Below are 20,671 nucleotides of genomic sequence, written 5' to 3'. Positions count from 1 at the left end.
GCTGGACACCCAAATAGTGTATTGTTGAAAAAAAAAAAAGATCCATTGTCAACATGTGAAGATTAATGTCTCCTGCTGACTCGGCTTTAATCACGCTCCAAAGTCCGGAACGAGCGGCTAACTGTGCCGACAAAGGAAATATATTGCGGTTAAGTGCATAAGCATAAGGCCTGCAAATTCTTCATTATAATGAATCACTTTCCCCTCTGCTGCCAAAAGAGGAGCGACGGCAGTTCTGCAATTAAAGACGGAGGCCCGCTAAGTCATTTGCTCTGTGCTGTGGGATGGTTGGCGTGGCTCCTTGACTAAATGCTGACTGGACATTATAGTTTAACATGTGCTCACTTCATGGCCCCTTTGGAAGCATAAAATCTGTCTTTTTTTTTAATGTCAGAATTCTTTATCTGAATTGTTTAAAACCCATTTTCTGATTTTCTGGCTTCGAAGGTGAGCTACTGTCCTGGTGGGCGTTTCTCATGAGCTAGTTGGGGGGTGTGCATCCTTCTAATAAAAGATGATAGCAATCGTGTATATAATGTCTTGTTTAGTCTCCCTAGTACATTTAATAAATAATAGACAAGGAAGGAAGACAAGAGACTTTTTTTAGAGATTATTTTTCTTGCGAGGAGAACGGACAGAGATGTGCACAGATTACAATCTCCTACCCATTCTGAGCACACTCTGTTCAGCCCAGTCCTCTCTTTCTAATAGGATTTTCCCAGTTTACACGGATGTTGCTGCTCTAAGGGGGAGGGCGAACACACAACAGCAATCTTTAAGGATATGAGTTATTATGCAGATAATAAAGACGTATCTTTCTTCGACGCAGAGGGTTTCAACAGTCAAAGTTCAACAGTTCATCTGCAAAGTGTTTCAGCCTCTGTCTTGTGATAAGGCACAGTTCCTGCCCTACAGCCGCAAGCGCATAAGCCATGCTTTGCAATAGTTTAAGAGTAAATATGGAATAACTTTATTCTAACAATACTATATAAAAACTAAGGTGATTACATTTTTTAATCATAATTAATTGCATGACTAAATAGTTTACTCAAGATTAATCGCAAATTTGATCTGTTCTAAATGTACAATAACATGTACAATATTTTAAGTTTTCATGCTCTTGTTAACATAAAAGTGAAAGAAAAGTTAAACTAATAGAGATATGACTGCATATTTTAGTCCTTTATAAGATAATTTACTAAAAATGAATAACCTCGAGTTTAAATTAGAAAGATGTCCTGCAAAAAAAAGGAAAAAAAAGTGTGATATTGTTTTGTGTTGAGGTCTTCTTTTCTGCCACTAGATGGCATAATTGCATTTGTAGGACGTTAGTGACAGCTCAGTACATTTTTCTTTTCATATTAAAAGCTAATCTTTAACATGAATTAAGTTGTCAAATTCTGCACATTTTTAAAATTATAACATTCAACTTGACCCCAGTCTCCACAAATATATGCACTATTATTAAATGTATTCCTGCAAAAATTTTGACGTGGATGTGTCTGCTTAGTTGCAACTGGAATTCCCCAGTACAGGCTTTACAAGTAAGGGGTGGTCATTAATCGCGCGTTAAAGAAATTAGTGGTGTTAAAGTACCTTTAAATTAACTCAAAATTAACACACAAATTTTGACACCGCTAATAAAAAATATATAATTGCTTTGCGTAGCTTTACCTACAATAGTGTACGTTTTTGGTTTAGCGTGTTAAATAAATTAAAGGTAAAGTGGCACTTGCATTCGTTTCATTCCATTTTTCTCTTTGCGGCCCTTGGAAGAAACATTTTGTACACTCGTGCTTTAAGTCATTGGGGCTTTCACTGTACACAGTTGAAAGACGTTCTCTCATTGGGAACGCTCCATGGTTCGCAATGAAAATGTGCGTCACGCTTAGGACGTCGTCAGGCGGGTTAGCTGATTAAAAACGAGGGCTGCTAATTTCTTCGGCGGTGCACTGGGAGACTGACAGATTAACATTCATGAGGTTGCATAATTGCGAGCTGATTAAAGCAGTTTGGGGATTTTTGAGAAGACATCAAGAAGACGCGTCGTTCTCACTCATAAACGGACTCATCAAGCCAATCAGCAGCACTGTCATTAACACAAACTTATGGCCATTGTTAAATTGTTTGTAAACTTGTTGTTTTGTTTTTTGCGACGTTTTAATTTTTTAAAATCATTTTATTATAATAACCTTTTTTTTTTTTGTAGCTTTTTCATTTTATTTTATTTTTTACATCAATCCTGGACACTTAAACACAATGAAACTATTTGTATGTTTGTCAGTGTTTTGAATTATTTACTCAAAGTCATTATACATTTTGATATATATATATACACACACACACAATATAAAGCTAGAAAATTTCAAAAAATTCTGTTGTAAGGGAAATATGGAATTTTGCCAAGAGAATTATTGTATACTATGAAAAAAATGCTTTCTAACCACAAGCATAGATGCAATTCAAAACTTTATTTTTTAATTTTTTTAGCAATATTTGAATTGTATATTTAGTCGTACCCATGTCCTCATTCAGGCACGGCCACTCCGTATACATGCAACACACATGCATGCAGTGCTGTGTGTGAAATGATAGATTTGTTGCTGGTGCTAAAGCTGTCGTTTGTGGTTTGTTTTGATGAAATTCTTTCTCTGCCAACATGTAGTTTTATTGCCATGTATTGTGTTTGGACAGCCTGTACGTGTGAGTGGGCCTGCAGGCGCACACACCGCGGTGGAAGACACTGGAGTGTCAACAAGCACATTTTCACGTGTGAAAATATGACGAGCGGCACGCAGCAGCTGTTCTTTAAACTGACGTCGCCTCCTACGGCCGCCACGCCTTGTGACACTGTTTGATACACGAGAAATAGGGAGAGAGAGAGAGAGAGAGAGAGAGAGAGAGCGCAAGTCAAACCGTTGCAAATGTGCCAGTTTAGCACGTTGTCACCCGTGAAGGAACATACAAACTTGCACTGTGCTCTCATGTACAATCAATTGACAAAACATGAGGTTCCCTTTGCTAGTTTGTTTTGCACGTTTGTGACTTTTCATAGTGTACAGGCAGGTTTGAATTTCCTGCTGGCAGCACTGAGGTCCACTAGAAGAGATGCAGTGTCATTACTAAAAGAGTCAAGAAGAAGAGAAAAAGAAGATCCCCAACTAATCTGCGGCAATAATGGCAGTCAATTCAATTCACTTCACAACAAGCAGCAGTTTGGCATATATCATTAGTAAATATTAGGGGTGTCAGGTAATTATTATTATTTTTTTTAAATCTTAATAAATCACATAATTTCAATAGTTAACTCATGATTAATCACAATTTTTTGTATCAGTTCTAAATGTACAATAAAATGCACATAACTCTGGTTAACATAAAAGGGGGAAAATGTTATAATAGAAATATGGCTGCATATTTTAGTCATTGATACAGTAATTTCATAATAATTAATAAAATTGAGTTAAAATAAAAATGTGTACTGTACTGTAAAAAAACGATTTGTGTTGAGGTGATTTTTCTGCCACTAGATGGCATAATTGCATTTGTAAGACATTGGTGATAGCTCAGTGCATGCATCTAATCTTTAACATGAAGTAACTTGTGAAATGCTGCACATTTTTAAAATTGGGAAATACAACTTGACCCCAGTCTCCACGGATATATGCATTATTATTACATTTATTACTGCTAAATTTTGACGTGGACGTTTGCTGCGTTGCGACTGGCTTTCCAAGTAAGGGGCAGTCATTTATTGCGCGTTAAAAAATTAGTGGTGTTAAAATAACTTTAAATTAAGTCAAAATTAATGTACTATTTGACACCCTTAGTAAATATTATTTTTTTCAACATTATTGACACTACCAGTTAAAGTTAACTGAAAATAAACTCTAAACAACAAGAATTTTATTGTAATTTTTTTGTAAAACTCTTCTTTGTGTGTCTTTACATTATATTTAATTTATGTTTTTTTTTTTTTAAGTAAAATATTATAGAATGCTGTTTTTCTAGTTATTTTGTGTTGTTTTTTTGTTTTTGACACAATGGAACGGATGAATGGCATTTGAATTTGTTTTAATGGGGAAAGATGTCTTGAGATACAAACATGGTCATATAAAAGATATACTTGTGTCTCAAGGCATGTCTGTATATGCTTTTACTGTTGCTGCTCCGTGTGTGGCAAAGTATCAGTTGTTTGTAGGTTTTTAATTGCCATACTATAAATGTTAATTACTGTTAGCCTGACTATGGCGTTTTACATTACATGTTAGCATTATGCTAGCAGATTATTTAAAAATCTAATTACATGGTTTGGTTGAACATGCCGGTGTTAAAATATGCAATGTTTAACTCTCTTTTGTTTTTACGTGTGAGTTTGACACTAAACGTCTTATGGGTGTGACGAGTAAAAAACACAGCTTGAAGCAAGCATGCTTTGGATTTTGTTTGGAGAATTGTGCGAGTTAGTGTACCTGATGAAAACCCTGGCAAGCACAGCAAAAACATGCAAACTCCACACGGCAAGGCCAAAGCTAAAAATCAAACCTCAGAACTGTGAGGCACCCCACTATGCCTGGCGCCTGTAAAATAAATACGCAGCATTGTAAATATTGTAGGGAATGCAATATGATGAAAATATTGTGAAATACTGTATAAACAATAATACAGTAAGTGATATAAAATGCACACCATCCTAGATTTATCCTTGCAGTACTGTTCAAAGCTACACCAGCATTTTCTGTATTTATTTATTTTTTGCTTTCAATCAAAATATTATTTGACTTATTCCATGTTTTTAACGTTTGGCATTTAGACGACGCCGATAATCGGCCTGGATGATTGTGTATGATGTGTAGTGCCTGGTGTATAGGCAGGATTTGAACCACCTTACAATTGTGCCATTGCATGAGAATTGCATGGTCAACTGTGTCAAAAGCGACACTGAGGTCAAACAATACGATTTTGGATATGTTTTTAGGGGTCTTGTGTTTGTGTATACGTCAACTTTGATGAGGACTGTTTCTGTACAGTAGGTGGTTGACGCGAGTTTATTTTTAGCTGAAATGTGGCCCTTGAGGACAAAAGTTGATATGAACTCTCATAACATGGCAAGATGACTGCTTGAACTCAAACTTCTTTCGGGATATTTTTCCAACAACTTTGTGATTAACTCATTCACTGCCATTGACGGCTATAGACGTCAAAAATTCATTTCAACTATTAGTTAAAAAAAAAAAAATCCACTTTTGCTAACAAGAGTATGAAAACCTAGAAAAAAAAATATTGCAAATTTAGAACAGATATAAAATTTGTGATTAATCGTTAGTTAACTAGTGAAGTCGTGATTAATTACAATAAAAAAAAATATTGCGCCTGACGGGCCTAATTTAAAAAATATATATTAAAAATAAGGGCCGTTTAATGGTAATTAATTGCATCATAATTTTATCTCTGTTATAAATGTACAATAAAAAAATTCTAGGTTTTCATAAAAAATGAAAAAAAAAAAGTTAAAGTGATAGAAATAGTTCCCATGAATTGTTTACGTCTATAGTCGATGGCAGTGAATGAGTTAAATTCCAAGTTGTACCACTGGAGGGCTGTACGACAATGGAGGTGGTTACTGTGTTAACTCTGACAGTTTCAGCGAGTCAGATTGAAAATTCGGGCCTGTAGGCAGCTGCCTCCGTAGTGCATGAAGGTTGATGATCACAGTGCGTATATTTAGGGAGAAAAGAAACAGAAAAGTCTGCCTCTCCCTTCACAATAGTTGAAAGTTAAAACATTTTTCTTGGAGGAAATGAGAGACGTCCAATTAGCTGCGCAACATCGTGTACCGTACAGTTGGATGTGTTGTCGTGCTGTCACCGGCCGTTTGTGCGGCACCTCCCCATGCAGGCCCTCGCAGGGTTTGAGGCTGTGGCTAATGAGGCTTAGCGCTTATGTAGGCCAGCTCAGACTGAGACTCCATGGACGGGGAAAGGGAAAAAAAAATGCTCACACATGATTAGTGTGGAAATCAAAGCTCACTCTGAACACACCCTCTTGCCTTGCTATGTGTGTTTACGGCATTGGTTTTAGTGTTGTGTTTGTATGTATAGACCTTTTTAGCGTGTTTAGAAACAATAGCTGCCAGGGTATTTTGAAGGTGGCAGAGAAGTGACTGACGACCAGCAGAGTTGGGTAGTAGTGGCGTTACAAGTGGCCAATGTCCTCCACAGTGTATAAAAAATTGACTGCGATTTGTTTGAATCACAAATTCATCTTCTCTGTCAGACGGAATCTTCGCATCTCTTGTTTGAATCACCAAACGATCTGGTATTGTTGCTGTTGTTGCAGTGAAGCTTAATTTAATCAAATTGTAGCTCAGGATCCTTACAGTTTTCCAGTAACTGTTCTAAAACTGAAGGGAGGTGAGTCAATACATTTAAAATAAAGCCCAGAAGCTGTGAAGTGAAAAAGACAAAAACAAAGGACATTTCACTATTTATCGACATAATGATAATCAGGGGTGCACGAAATACACATGTTGGCATGTTTCTCAAATGAGCACCAGAGGTTGTTGTTTGGTGGTCATTTTTCCCCACCGACCTCATAGATGAACTTAGACTTACGACCCATCTCGGCAAGGTTTATCGTTAATATGTGTAAATATTGGGGGTGTCGGGTGATTAAATGTTTTAATTGTAATTAATCGCATGACTTCGATAGTTAACTCAACATTAATCGTAAATTTTATCTTTTCTAATTGTACAATATTTTTTTCCATGTTTTTTATACACTTGTTAACATAAAAGCTGCATCTTTTAGTCATTGATACTAGTAATTTTCATAATAATTCATAACAATGAGTTTAAATTAGAAAGATGTACTGTACTGTAAAAACATAGTGTGATATTGATTTGTGTTTAGGTCATTTTTTCTGCCACTAGATGGCATAATTGCATTTGTAAGACATTGGTGACACATTTTTCTTTGCATGTTAAGAGCTATCTAATCTTTAATATGAAGTAACTTGTGAAATTCTGCACATTTTTAAAATTGTAAAATACAATTTGACACCAGTCTCCACAAATATATGCATTATTATTACATTTATTACTGCTAAACTTTGTCGTGGACGTGTCTGCTGCGTTGCAACTGGAATTTCCCAAATACAGGCTTTCCAAGTAAGGGGCGGTCATTAATCACACAACTTTAAATTAACTAAAAATTAACACACTCAATTTGACACCCCTAGTGAAGAGTGTGTGCACACGCTGACATTGTGTGTACATTTTTTTGTGATAACCACCCACCGCTCGAATCTCTGATGGCAATCCTGAGTCTCAAGCATCGATGATCAATGAGCTGTCTTGTTGCTGGTGTGCCCTTCAGCCATGAGTCCTCTGAGGAGGCCAGCGACACAAAACAGCGGGGTGCCCCCCCCCCCCCCCCCGGCCTTTATAGAATCAACGGCGTATGATGATGAATTGTCATTATCTGCTCAGTATGCACACTGACCAGCTCATGTCACATTCTCGCCGCGAGTCGTTAGTCACACATTTATTTTGATCTGCTGTCAATTCTCGCTCTGTGTGAGTTGACTTCCTCTGACCTCAGTCATTTGGACTTAAAGAGTTGTTCTCTTGATCACCACTAAAACCCACACGATGTGTTAGCTTTGCAGCAACGATGTCATTGCTGTGTCATTAGCACTCAAAGCTGGAAATAGAGCAGAGCGAACATTAATGGTTGCAAGCCGGAGACGAGATTCAAAGCCTGAATCTCAGAACTGTACTGTAGGAATTAAATGAATGAGAACTCAACATTAAGACAGAAGGCTCCATTTTCACGTGCAATAGGGCGTTTGTGGAGAGAAACATGGAAAACAGGCTGGATAGTGGCTCTCAAGACCCAAACTTGGCCACCTCTGATCTAACCCTTTGAATCATTGTAGAAATCAATGCATTGAATACATTATTATTATTATTATTATTATCACCTTAAATATATTTTTCAAATCAGCCTCTTTGGCCACCGCACAGCTATGGGTGGTTGTTGGCCTCCATTGGCCAGGAAGCAAGTTGGCTGTGTTCACTCCCACAACGGCACAAGTACCCGTTTTCCGCTACAAAAAGGTGCAAGATTGCATCTGGAGGTGCCTTCCGATGACGTCGCATAAACTCCAATTGCACATTTTTTTTCCGTTTACCTCGATCATTTGTCTCCATTTTGAAGTAATTCAATTACTAACTCAATTACTAGCAAGTAATTAGTAACAATGAGAAAGGACTTTTATAAAGCAACGTTTCCAACACTTCTGGCAGCTCCATCATTGTTATCCTCCTACTAATATACTCAACTATTACTCTTCTGGATGTGTCTAAACCAGTCGTCTGTTTCCTCTAACTTTGTCTCCAAAACATTTAAACTTTGCTATTCCTTTAAAGAGTTCATTTTTAATCTTATCCAAGCTTGTCACTTTCAGAGAAAACCTCAGCATCTTCATTTCCGCCACATCCAGCATTGCCTCCTGTTGTCTCAATTTTTTTTTAATTCATTTTTATGATATCAATTATTATACAAATCCCCAAGCACACACAAATAAATGTGTTTTGTCTACCGAGATTAGTGGTGTGTCTTGCACAATATCCCCTCTTAGGTTCAATTTAATGACTTGGCTGTCATAGTAACAAGAAAACTAGAAAGAGGCTTAGTGGGGTGGGGTGGGGGGCTTGTTAAAGGAAAAAAGGTAATTCATTAGTTGGCAGCTGGGAAACAAAATCAAACAATGGTCTTGCTGTCATAGTTTTTATTTTATTTTTTTACACCTGTTTTTGAAAGTGAAATGCATCAACCTGTCTGTACTTCCGCATTAATAATAGTATCAGGCGGGTATAGGCTGTCTTGAGGAAAACAATTTGTGCTTTACAAGCTGCCAAAATGCGCTCCATTTGCTGCACGGACAGCACTCGCGTTGTCAACCGGGCATTGATGTTCTCCTTTAAGACGCTTGTGAAATGTTCACAAACTTGCAACTGTGACTTTGCTGAAAGAGCGATAAATGCTGAATAACTTTATTTGCCCACGATGTCCTTTTTCTTGTTTTGTGTGTTTGCTTTTCCATATTCCCCACAAGGAAGCTGAGGCAGCATCCTGAAAAGACGACAGAGATGTTTGACTTGTGCACTTAAAATGCTTGCGTCGTCTCAACCCTGAGCCGTCGAGATGAGTAGAATGTTGCATGTGCACTATTTTTCAAGCAGTGCGTGTGGGGGGGGGGGGGGGGGGGGGGGAGTTTCTTGATCATTTTGCCTCAATATTTTTGACACACACCAAAAAAAAAAATCCATTCAATTTCCTAATCCTTGGGCAAGGAAAAGTGACAGCGCGAAAACATCTCCCTCATGCTTTTTGGAGAGTTAATGAGATTGCACTGTTGTTTGCCGGCGCAAAACAAACACTTCAAATCAGACGTCAATACTTCGCTTGAGGTTTGTGTGTGAGTGTGCACAGATTTGCAGGTAATGATGCCTTGCGGATGCTCTCCAATCCGGCCCAAATCCCCCAACCAAGCATTAGTCTGACCCGGCTCCATTCTTCCATGCCTCTGGTTTCCCCTCCAGCCAGAGAAATGAAAGCTCAAAGAGCCTGAGAAGAGAGTCGGTCCAATTACGCGGTGGTGGAGTGTGCTCTTGGATCAGCCTGCAGGTAATAAATCGTCAGCTGAAGATGTCAGCAGTCTTCACTCGTCGGCTCGTGCTCTTAACTGAACTTGGAGGACTCGGAAGCAAAAGTCAAAACTTGGTTTATTAATACAAAGTGATGACCGTCTCACCTCCATTTCTGATGGTAGAAATGACAAACTCTGCCCTTGGTTTATGAAAACAAAATAATGGCAACCAGCTGCGTTCGTGATGGTTCTTGACAACAAAGTCAAACTCTGCACTTAGTTTGTGAAAACAAAATACCAGTCAGCTGCATTCTTAAATGTCAAAAAGTAAAACTAGGTTTATTAAAACAAAAATAATCTCAGTCAGTTCCATTCTTGATGGTCAAACCTGGCAAATTATTTGGTTTATTAAAACACAATTATGATGTCAGCTCCTTTCTATTTTACTATAAAAAAAAATCCATGTCTGCACTTGGTATTTTAATTGAATCAAAAATAACTACGGTCAGCTTCATTCATGGTGGTTAAAAATTTGATTTCTGGCTGAAAAGTCAAGCTTGGCAGTTAAATAAACTAATAAACAAGTGTGGTCGTCTCAATTCATGACATTCAAAAAGTCAAGCTTAGTTTATTCAAACTAAATAGCAGCAATCGGTTCCATTATTGATGGTCAAATTATAAACATGTTTCTTCTACTACAACGGTCCCCTGTATACAAGCTTGGCACCATTTTCTTTATATAATCATTTTTTTCTTTGTTTTCAATTTTTGGGCAGAACAAACCATGGAAAAAAATACATTTTAGGTTTATTAGTATGTATTGTTGAATTTTTCTTTAAGTTGTAATATCAGCATTCACCACTAAATGGCAGACATGGTTAAGTTGCACTTGCACTGGGGCTTATACTGTCATATACTACAACGTGGGTAGTCCTATATTTTATTTATTTATTTTTTGTCCTGCATTATATACAATTTTAGTGAGTGGATTTCACAAATGCACAAAATGAGTTGTTGAACTTAATTTTGGTTTGCTGTTAAGCAGTTTTATGCCTCCCATTTTTGCTGTTGATTGATGGACCTTTTATACATTCATTAAAAAATGTATTAGGAAAAATGAAATTTACTGTATTAAGTGCATGTATGCACGTATTTTGTCCATATTTAAAATGGCATTTTTGTCATATCTGGTTAGGAAGTGCATGGCCATATGTGGCCCCCCGTAGCACTGATAGAAATTTGGGGCCCCCTCTGTCATTTAAGTTGCCCATCCCTGCCTTAAAGGGATCCACAAAGTGTAAGAAGCCACACACCCTCCCATTCACTCCTGCGAATGCCGTCTATGCCTGCGATTTTGTGCCTGAAAAAAGCCTTAAGCCTGATGTGTGGCTGCAGTCGATTGAGCCGAACCACTTCATACTGGCTGAGTTTTGATTCGGAAAGCCTCGCAAGACTCGGCTAGTCAACAGTGGCAAATGTGATCAATAAGCTGCGCAGCTCCCGCTGTGTAATCAACCTGACATTGCAGGTGGAAGTCTCTCCGCCGGCGGAGCCCCGGGGCGAGAGAGAACCCGACTCAGGAACTTGTGACTCTCTCTCTCTCTCAACAAATTTGGCTTCATGCAGTCCGCAGCAGGAAGCCAACTCTCTCCACCACCCGCTGCACTGCTCCCAATAAACAGGCATTTGTAGCCAGCACCAGCACCTTGGCAGCCAGAGGGAGGGAGGAAGAGTCACTACGGCCTTGCAGGATGTGCACCAATGCCGATGGCTGTTTATAGCAGGACCATTTACTTGGTTGTTTCCATTAAGGCCCCATTGCCAAACCAATCATCTTCCAATAACCACAGATGCGCTCACATCGCCTCTTTACTTTACTCTATTTATTTTTATATTGTTCAAGTCTATACAGACGCTCCCCTACTTACGAACATTCGAGTTGCGAACAACGGTACATACGAACATTTCTGCGCGTACAGTATGTCGAAAAATGTTTGGAAAGAAATGCTGTAAGTTAGATTTTGTATTGCGCGTAGTGCTTCTTTCCGCCGCTAATACCGACGATTGGCGCTGTGAGAGCTCATTGGAGGCTGAGCAACGTGGCGAGGAGGAGGAGGAGGAAGAAAACGCCGGTCCCCATGAAGCAGGAAATAACTTTTGAAGCCGATTCCAGCGACGACGAAGAATCTCTCATGATATAAAATCCTCCTCTTCCTCCTCCTCCTCCTCCTCCTCCATCATCTCCTTAAGCATCGAGTACATCTTCCAAAAGTAAGTTAAACTTCATTTTATTTATCTTATTACGTACATGTACATACTGTGTGTGTCTCTCGCTCTCTCTCTCGCTAACATACGTAGTACAGTACAGTACTGTACGTATTCTCTCCATTTTATTATTTTTTTTTCAGTACAAACCAATGCAGGTTACTTGTACAAGCCTTAAACATACTTATATAAACCTTCAATATACTTCTATAGGCTTTAAACATAAATTATAATACAAAATATAGCACGGAAGCAACTTACGAACAAATTCACCTTACGAACGATCGTCCGGAACGTAACTCGTTCGTAAGGTGGGGAGCGTCTGTACTTACTCTAAATGATTGCACAAATGATCAAGCAAAACACACAATCATGTTTACAATCGATGGACAAAATTTCTTTCCCAAATGTGGGTGGGTAAGCTTTAACATTAAAGCAATCATGGGATGTTGTCTGAATTTGAACAGTTTTTTTTGCCAGTGTTGCAGTGAACATAATGTTAGGGTGGAACTTGATTGATTGAGGGATGGCGGACCCAAATGCAATGTGTGGAAATTTAATTAACCGTAGGGAAGAAGGTGAGCAGATAACCATACCTTGACTGGACAGGATGTGACTGGACTGGTCGCCATGACTGGACAGGACGTGAGTAGCCTGGTTGCCGTAACTGGAAGGAAGCGTGATGTGACAGGACTTGACTTGGTTGGGGTTATGCCTTCTTAGCTGTGACGATGATGACTTGGTTATGCCTTCTTAGCTGTGACGATGATGACTTGGTTATGCCTTCTTAGCTGTGACTTGGTTAGCTGTGACGATGATGACGACTCGGTTAGCTGTGACGATGATGACGACTCGGTTAGCTGTCACGATGATGACTTGGCTGTGACAAAGGCTACTTGGCAGTGGCAAAGACTACTTGACGGTGACAATGGCTAATTAGCTGTGGCAAAGATGACTTGGCTGTGACAAAGACTTGACGCACAAACTTCCACACATAACGTAGGCAATACACCCACATTGACTGGACATACACAACAGACTAAATACACCAACGCCAATGAAACATACCTGGGGAAGGGAAGACGCACACACAGGTGGACGTGGTTAGACATTACAAGACAAAAAACACCAACCACAGAAAAAACCCCAAAAAGAACACCCTTAAACACCGAACCGAAACATGACACATAAGCGTTGCTAATCATCAATTATTTTTGTACGATTGGTTCAGTGAAAATATACGTTTCTTGTCAGTGATGTATTTAAAACATGGAGTTCATTTTCCAAGGTTGTCACCACTAAATAACGGCAAGCTCCATGTGCGACAGTCGAAAAGTCACCGTTGGCCTTTTGTTTATTTCTCATTTGTGTCTCACAGTTCCTTACTTGACAGTTGAAAAGTCAAACTCTGCTCTCGGTTTATTAAAATAAAGTCATGACAGCCAACTTCATTCTTGAGAGGTCACAATGTTGAACTTGGCATTTTAAAACAACAATAATTCAGGTCAATTCCAGATGGTTGCAAAAAAAAATCCAATTCTGCAGTCGATTATTTTAAACAGATTTGACGTTCAGCTCTATTCTTGGTCAAAAAGTCAATTTTGGCACTTTATTTTGAAAAAGTAACGACCTCGGGCACCATTTTTAATGGTCAAGAAGTCAAATGCACATGGTTTATGAAAACAAAATGATGACAGTTAAGGTCCATTCCTGGCGGTTAAAAAATTCCTACTCTGTACTTGGTTTATCAAAATAAAGTCATTTTCTTTGTAGCATTGCCCAAGCCATTTTTTTTTTTTTTTACCTCAATAGGCCTTCAATGTTTACAGATTACTATGACATGCATCATTGAGAATCTACACAGACAAAAAGTATTAAATACAGTACATATTTTTATCAAACATGTTGATATTTATTGACAGTAAGTTCAGTTTGGTATTTGTTTAAATAAGAAAATTGACATCAGCTCCATTCTTGACCGCCATAAAGTGAAGCTTGGCGCTAAGTTGAATTAAATAAAATAATAGTTTCTGGTCTCTGGGTATTGATACTGAATTATGAGCAATAGTGTTATATTATGATATTGATATTTTGTCTCAAGCCTAGTCTTGTTATTATGGCTCCAATAAGAGGACCGCATAAATACAAGATCCATTTATGCAGCCGCGGACATAACATTGAGTGGACGTCAATTATGTATTAAGTAGACTGGATTGCGTGGCATCGATTTATCAACATGTCCTTTTTGCTTCATAACTTTTCAGTCCTGCTGTGTCAAGACACCTAACACGTGCCCAATGAATGTGTCAGACATTTGCTGATTTTAACAGCACATTTTATTTATTTATTTATTTATTTATTTATTTTATCCGCACATCCTGAAAAAGGTCACGCCTGATTGACTGCCGGAGCCGCTCTTGGCATCCTGTGTCGCGACTTATCGTCATTGATGTTTCGGCTCTGATGACAAAGCGAGCAAATAGAGAAAATCAACGTCCTGTTGGGACCGCCCGCTGTGTCAGCTGACACATGCTTGACTGATTGTGGCCTTAAAAGGTGTAAACATTTCCCAGCATTGGAATCAGAGTGCGTGCGCGCGCTAATTGAAGTTCATGGCTGTTGCTGTATTGTACCGCCATTATGCGCCACTTTACTTGAAGTGAGGCTAATTAATGGCCCTTGATGCTGTCGTGATCTGATAATGTTTTATTATGACATCTGAAGCATGGCATGATAGAATATGTCAAACCATTACTGTCAAATTTGTCTTTTTACCTTCAAATACCAGCTTATCATTTTTAATGGTTTGTGTGGATGTTAAAAAAAACTAAAGTAAACAACATTGGAGACTAAAAGTATTTTTCAATTCACTATAACCAACAATGTGAAGCACTAGTAGTTGTTCTTTTTACTTCCTTATGATTTTTTTTTTTCCCATCTAAGGAATTGAGGGCACTGTTTGGCGACCCATTAGGCTTTTCCGTGCCCGCTCTTCTCTTGGTTATTATTATTATTTTTTTTATGTCTTTTGGATGATTTGTAACTCTTAAATGAATTTCATTGCTCTGTACGTGTGCATGTGCAATGACAATACATTTGATTCAATTTTCTTTCATTTTTGTGTTTGCATAGAGATGAGGGCGGGAAGCATGGAATAGTGCATACCAGTGGTGGGCGGTACTTTTCAGAAGTAAGTCTTCACTGAGCAACACATTTACATTCTATGTTCATTTATTGAATTGTCTGTGAATGCATGTTTTTGAAATGTACAGTATTATAAGGTGGCTATTTTGTGTCAAAATTAGTGTGTTAATTTAAAGTTCCTTTAACGCCAGACAGCAGACACGTCCACGTCAAAATTTAGCAGCAATACATTTAATAATGATGCATATATTTGTGGAGACTGGAGTCAAGTTGTATTTTGCAATTTTAAAAACATGCAGAATTTCAGAAGTTACTTCATGTTAAAGATTAGATAGCTCTTAATGTGAAAAGAAAAATGCACTGAGTTGTCACCAACGTCTTACAAATGCAATTATGCCATCTAGTGGCAGAGAAATAACCAACACAAATCAATATCACTCGTTTTTTACAGTACATGTTTGTAATTTTATCTCAATTTGATCAATTGTTATGAAATTAATGTATCAGTGACTAAAAGATGCAGCCAGATTTCTATTAGTTTAACATTTTTTCCACTTTTATGTTAACAAGAGTGTGAAAAAATATTTTATGGTACATTTTATATATATATATTTTAGACTATACATTCAATCCAAGATACGAGCTCTTCCCGGCCGGCCGTATTCAATTATTAAGATGCTTTTGTCTCAGCGGGCCAGCAAAGTAAGTGTTGCAGCGTCACATGAGATAAATCTTGGCGCTTGCGAACAAGTGCTGCAGCTTTTTGGAGCTAATGCAAGGAAATAGCGCGGCGAAAATAAAGGCCGACGGCCGGTCTTTTCTCGTTATTCATTTTCTCTCCCGCTCGTTGGCTCATAGCGAGCATTTCATTTGCTCCGACGACTCCTGAGGTGCACGTTGGTGCGGGAGCACCAGATCGGCCATTAAATATTGAGAACACGCTAAGCAGGATGCGTTGGTAAGTCAGCTTGATTTGTTGAAATCCTGACATTTTGGATCTTTTCCTGTCACCATTAAAATGGTTTCTTCACAGATTGTCTGCAAATTTGAAACCCAAGCTGTTCGACTCGAGTCAACACAATCATATTGATAAGTGGTTACGTGTTCTTGTCACTTTGCTACCGGTCTTGGTTTCCCCCTCTAAATCTTTGGGGATTGTTGATGAATGTTTTGTAAGCGCCCTATTGATTTTAAGGGATCAACCATTGAGTGGTTTGAGACAGGTGTTGGAAAAAAATGGAAATTAGTTTTTTTGCTAAATCTCTTCTTGTCATTGGTATTGATTAATGTATGTGTACACTGTCCATGAATTTCAAAGGTGAAAATAAATGTTTTGTACATTTGACACAACACAGAGAAAAGTGCTGTTAACAACGCTGTTAAATTAGATTCATTACAACAACAAAAAAGTATATTATATTATTATAAGTATATTATTAATAAGACTTCAATATCAGGAAAAATCAAGCCGTTCTTTCCACTCAGATGCTACAATACACTGAAACCACACGCAGCTCAACTGTTAACTGTTCATCAAATACCATCACTAAGACCTAGGAAATGGATGCTACTTCTGTTAGCATTTGAATGATGGCTCACTGATGGGTTCACGTTGCCAAAGAGCCTCAAGGTACGTCAAGTCCGTGGCCATATTTGACTAAAAATAGATGATGGAGGGAACAGTCACTTGCAGACTATAGTCGGGTTTCCATCCAAATGTTTGGAAATGTGTATGTGAATTTTGTGAAAATGCGCAAAAACGGACATGCGACTTATGCCCGTTTCCATCCGCGCTTCTTTTGCGAATATGGGCCGCGAGATGACGTTGTAGTGACGGAACTTTGGGAGTTCCAGGTAGGAATGTTGGTTTTGACGGACTGAACCGAAGTCGTCTGTCTTGTTGGCTTCCCTCCCGCATGTAAGTAAAGTGTGTCGTTACATTGAGAGCTGATGTTGATAAAGTCATCTAAAATTGCATTCATGTTTTTTTTCTTTAACTAATTATAAAAATAATTGTGTTTCTTTGTCTCCCCAAACATATCTTACTTTATCATCCGCCATTTATTGTGACTACAATCGTGCGTGTGACGTAGTATCAGTCAAAACATGCGACATATATCCAGTCCTGTAGTCGCCAAAATGCGCATTTTATTTTTACGATACGCTTCAAAAACCACCCCCTCTAAGCGTAAAAACTTTTTGGTGAATTTTGGGCCTATTTTTCAAATTTCTGGCATTTCCATTCAGTTTCTTTTTGGCAATTCTTGAAAATTCGAATAAAAATAGGTGGATTGAAACCCACGCTATGTAAGATTATCCTCAAATATAACAAAATCTTAAGTAATAACCCAGCAGCATTAAATCCTTACGTCTGCCATCAATTAATTCACCGAACATCCTTCAGTAACATTGAAAAGACAATATAATTTAGTATATGATCAATAAGCTCTTTATCGTAAAAATGAAACGGAAATCTACCAACATTTCCGATTGTTATATGTAATAAACGGGGTTGGTAAGGATACTTTAAAATTTGTCCCGATAGAGTAACCAGTTACCTGTTTAAAAATGTACGGTAGTTAGTAATGTAATCCTAGTAACATAATATTAAAGTAATGTAATTTGATTACTTTTAATTACTTTTGAATTATGTGGCATGAGTGGTTGTGATTCTTACCGTCTGCTCAAAATTCAAACCTTCACCACTGGTCAACACATAATTGAGCCCTCATGATTGTGTGTGTAGACACGCATATTAATGACTCTGCATTCGTACGGCTCTTGTTCACCTTGACTGGGTAATAACTGATATTTCATCTCATCAAGACCTTTTGTTAGCGCCGTCCAAAGAGGGTTCGACTGGAGCAGCTTGGCGAGTGAGCGCACACGAGCGAGGCGGCACTTCTGCTGCCAAGCGACGACCACCTGGCTCGGCGCTCCCACTGCACCAAAGCGGCTCCACCAATGCCAGACACTGGAATCTCCTCCGCCCGTCCAAAAATGGCCACCGAGCGGCTCGGAGATCCGACTCCCCGTCTTCCCTAAGCAGCTTTCCCATTCATCTGTCGTGCCGTATCCAAACTTAACCCACCGTGGGAATTCCCGGCAAGATGCGGGCTAATGACAGCTTCAAATATGGATTATTTTCCCCCCGGCTTTACACAAGGAGAAGTGCTCGCTAGCAAGGTGTCCCTACGAGACAAAGACAAACGCTATCTCCTCTGCAGCAACCAGCAGGCCAACAAACCAGCTCTTGACAGATAATCCATTTTGTGGCCAAAGAATCGGCCACCTGATGGGAATTCAGCAATCCCTATTTTCTTTGAGCGGAAGAAATGCTCTCTCTTCAAGGATGGAATAAATGTTGCTCACTCGCAATACCGCTGCTAGAATTTATGTATGGAAGACCTACGCTGTGTCCTAATGTATCTCAGGGTGGCTTTCATGTCTGGAGGAGAGCAGGACTGTGTGTGACTTTTCGAAGAGTAAGGCAATCGCCATACAACACCCCCAAAAAGGTTTGCTATGCATTTTGTTTTGCCGACAGCGTATCCAGCGACGCCTTGGGATACTCAAAACACTTTTTCATGTCATCTTTCCTCAGTAAAATAGATTAGAAATGACATTCATTTCAACCACAACCCCCAAAAAATGAAAAAATAAATAAATAAATATATATATATTAAAAAAAAAAGGGAAAATAACCCTCTATATTATTGCACATTATAAAAACATAGAATATTAACATAATTAAATACAATTTTAACAAAATGTGTGTGCATGATAAAATCATTTTGGTTCTTTCCGGGATGTGCAAGACGATACAACTCAAGTCAACTCCTGGAAGCGATTCAGTTATCTGCAGCGAAATTAGTTATTTTTCACTGAGGATAAAGAATATACTCATGTGAGGATTTTATCTTGTCTATGGGTGTTGTTGCACTGTTTGTGTCCATTTTTTAAAGCATTATACCAGCAGCAAAGATTCTATTCATTAGCCTGTCTATGGCTTTTCCCTTTGTGTTAGCATTAAGTTAGCCACCGGTAAAGTGAATATATGAGGTTGTTTTGACAGTCATCATCAACTGGGAGTGACGAGGTGTCAACTTGAGGCCACTTTTTGGATGAATTTGAATCTGCCAATCAAGTGTTCATGCGACATTTGAGGACCCATGGTAATCTCGGTGTCTGTTTACCAGGCGATTGGGGACGCTTGCAAAAATGTGTTCTCATTTACCTACACTTGTATCGAGTTCGATTTTTCAAGTGGGGAGTAAAACTACAGAGTACAAGTAGGCTGCTAACATATAATTCCAGGCAGAAGAAGATGGCGGCTGCCTTGCAAACCATACCTGTGGCAGCACAAAGCCATTTTGATTACAGTGATGACACTCTTATCATGAAGCGAGAGCAAAAAAACTAAAAAACAAGCGAAACTCGACAATCTCAACGTATATGTGCGATATCATCTGGCTTCTGCAGTCGAACAGCTCATTTAAGCCATTTGTTCTCATATTCGGCACATCCTTTCTCGCATGCGTGACAATTCATCAGTGGGACTTGTTCACGATGCTGAAGCTAAAGCGTATCTGCAATACATGAGCTGCTCTTCAAATTGGGAGTCATTATTCAAGAAGGCAATGGAAGGTGATAGTTGGCGGCGTCGAGCGAAAACGCCGCTTTCCCCGTATTCCTAAATCCGAGTCTTGGCAGAACATGGCCGCGCTTATATACATTCGCAGTTGTTTGTTTTGGCTTGAAGTCTTGCCAAATCTGCGCTCTTGGACCGGCGGCGTCCATGTGACGTGGAACCCGCACGTGGGCCGTGATGAATTGGCCGAATGCCATGCAAATATTAATCACGTTGTCACCACAGCTGAACGGAAAAGCGTTTAGTGCGGCAAGCGCCACCGAGGCTCATTCATCAAGGTCGGGAACTTTTCTCCAGCCACGCTTGCCCCTCCTCAGTGCCACCAAAACACAAGCTGCTGCCATCCCACAGCAGATCAGTCATCACTTGTCTCCAGACATGGGATCGCTTTACTCACTATTTGCGCTGAGCTGCAAACATCTGCAAATCTGTTTCTCTTCCTCCAGCGTATCTCCACAACAGTTCATTGTAGATGCTTAAGTGGGTTTGGCCATATAAAGTGTGATAAATTGAATGCGGGAAGCCTGACAAATATTTTCAAATTCTACACATCAAATGTTACTCCTATTTAAATATATTTTAACATGAACTCATTCACTCCCAGCTATTTTCACTGAAGCAACCCCCTTCGCTCCCGGCTGTTTTACTGGATTTTGACTGATTTTGCAAGGCCCACAGAATATTGTGTTCTATTGCTATAAAAACATGGAACCTACCAAAAGAAAGATTAGAGTCTCTTTCATCAGGAAAATATTAAAATGTTAAATATATTTATATTTGTTTTAGTTTTGCAACAATTCATGAAAATATATTATTATATTAGCCAAGTTTAATCAATATTCACATTCCTGGTGAAAACACTGCCAAAAAGTGCTTGTTGCAACATGGCCATGGCTGATCTCTTATACTCTGCTGCCACCTGCTGGCCGCTTTTTGCAATAACAACCATTGCTTTA

At 38.8% G+C, this 20,671-nt stretch overlaps 1 protein-coding gene across 4 annotated transcripts in view; it reads left to right on the top strand.

Annotated features, from left to right (window-relative positions):
• Positions 1 to 20,671, top strand: part of lingo1a (leucine rich repeat and Ig domain containing 1a) — a 363,354-nt gene that overhangs the window by 181,041 nt on the left and 161,642 nt on the right. Inside the window, exons 3-5 of one of the 4 annotated variants that reach the window (XR_013294401.1) lie at positions 15,053 to 15,110; positions 15,923 to 16,022; positions 17,891 to 19,154. The gene's annotated coding sequence lies outside the window, so the exon portion shown is untranslated. Of the gene's footprint in view, positions 1 to 15,052; positions 15,111 to 15,922; positions 16,023 to 16,097; positions 16,415 to 17,890; positions 19,155 to 20,671 lie in introns of those variants that run through there. The other 3 variants (XR_013294400.1, XR_013294402.1, XM_077567765.1) reach the window with 3 other exon arrangements.

The sequence above is a fragment of the Vanacampus margaritifer genome, chromosome 6 (assembly GCF_051991255.1).
Source record: "Vanacampus margaritifer isolate UIUO_Vmar chromosome 6, RoL_Vmar_1.0, whole genome shotgun sequence".
Classification (NCBI taxonomy): Eukaryota; Metazoa; Chordata; class Actinopteri; order Syngnathiformes; family Syngnathidae; genus Vanacampus; species Vanacampus margaritifer.
Note: the sequence above shows the minus strand (reverse complement) of the source record. Positions and strands in the feature narration are given on the sequence as shown.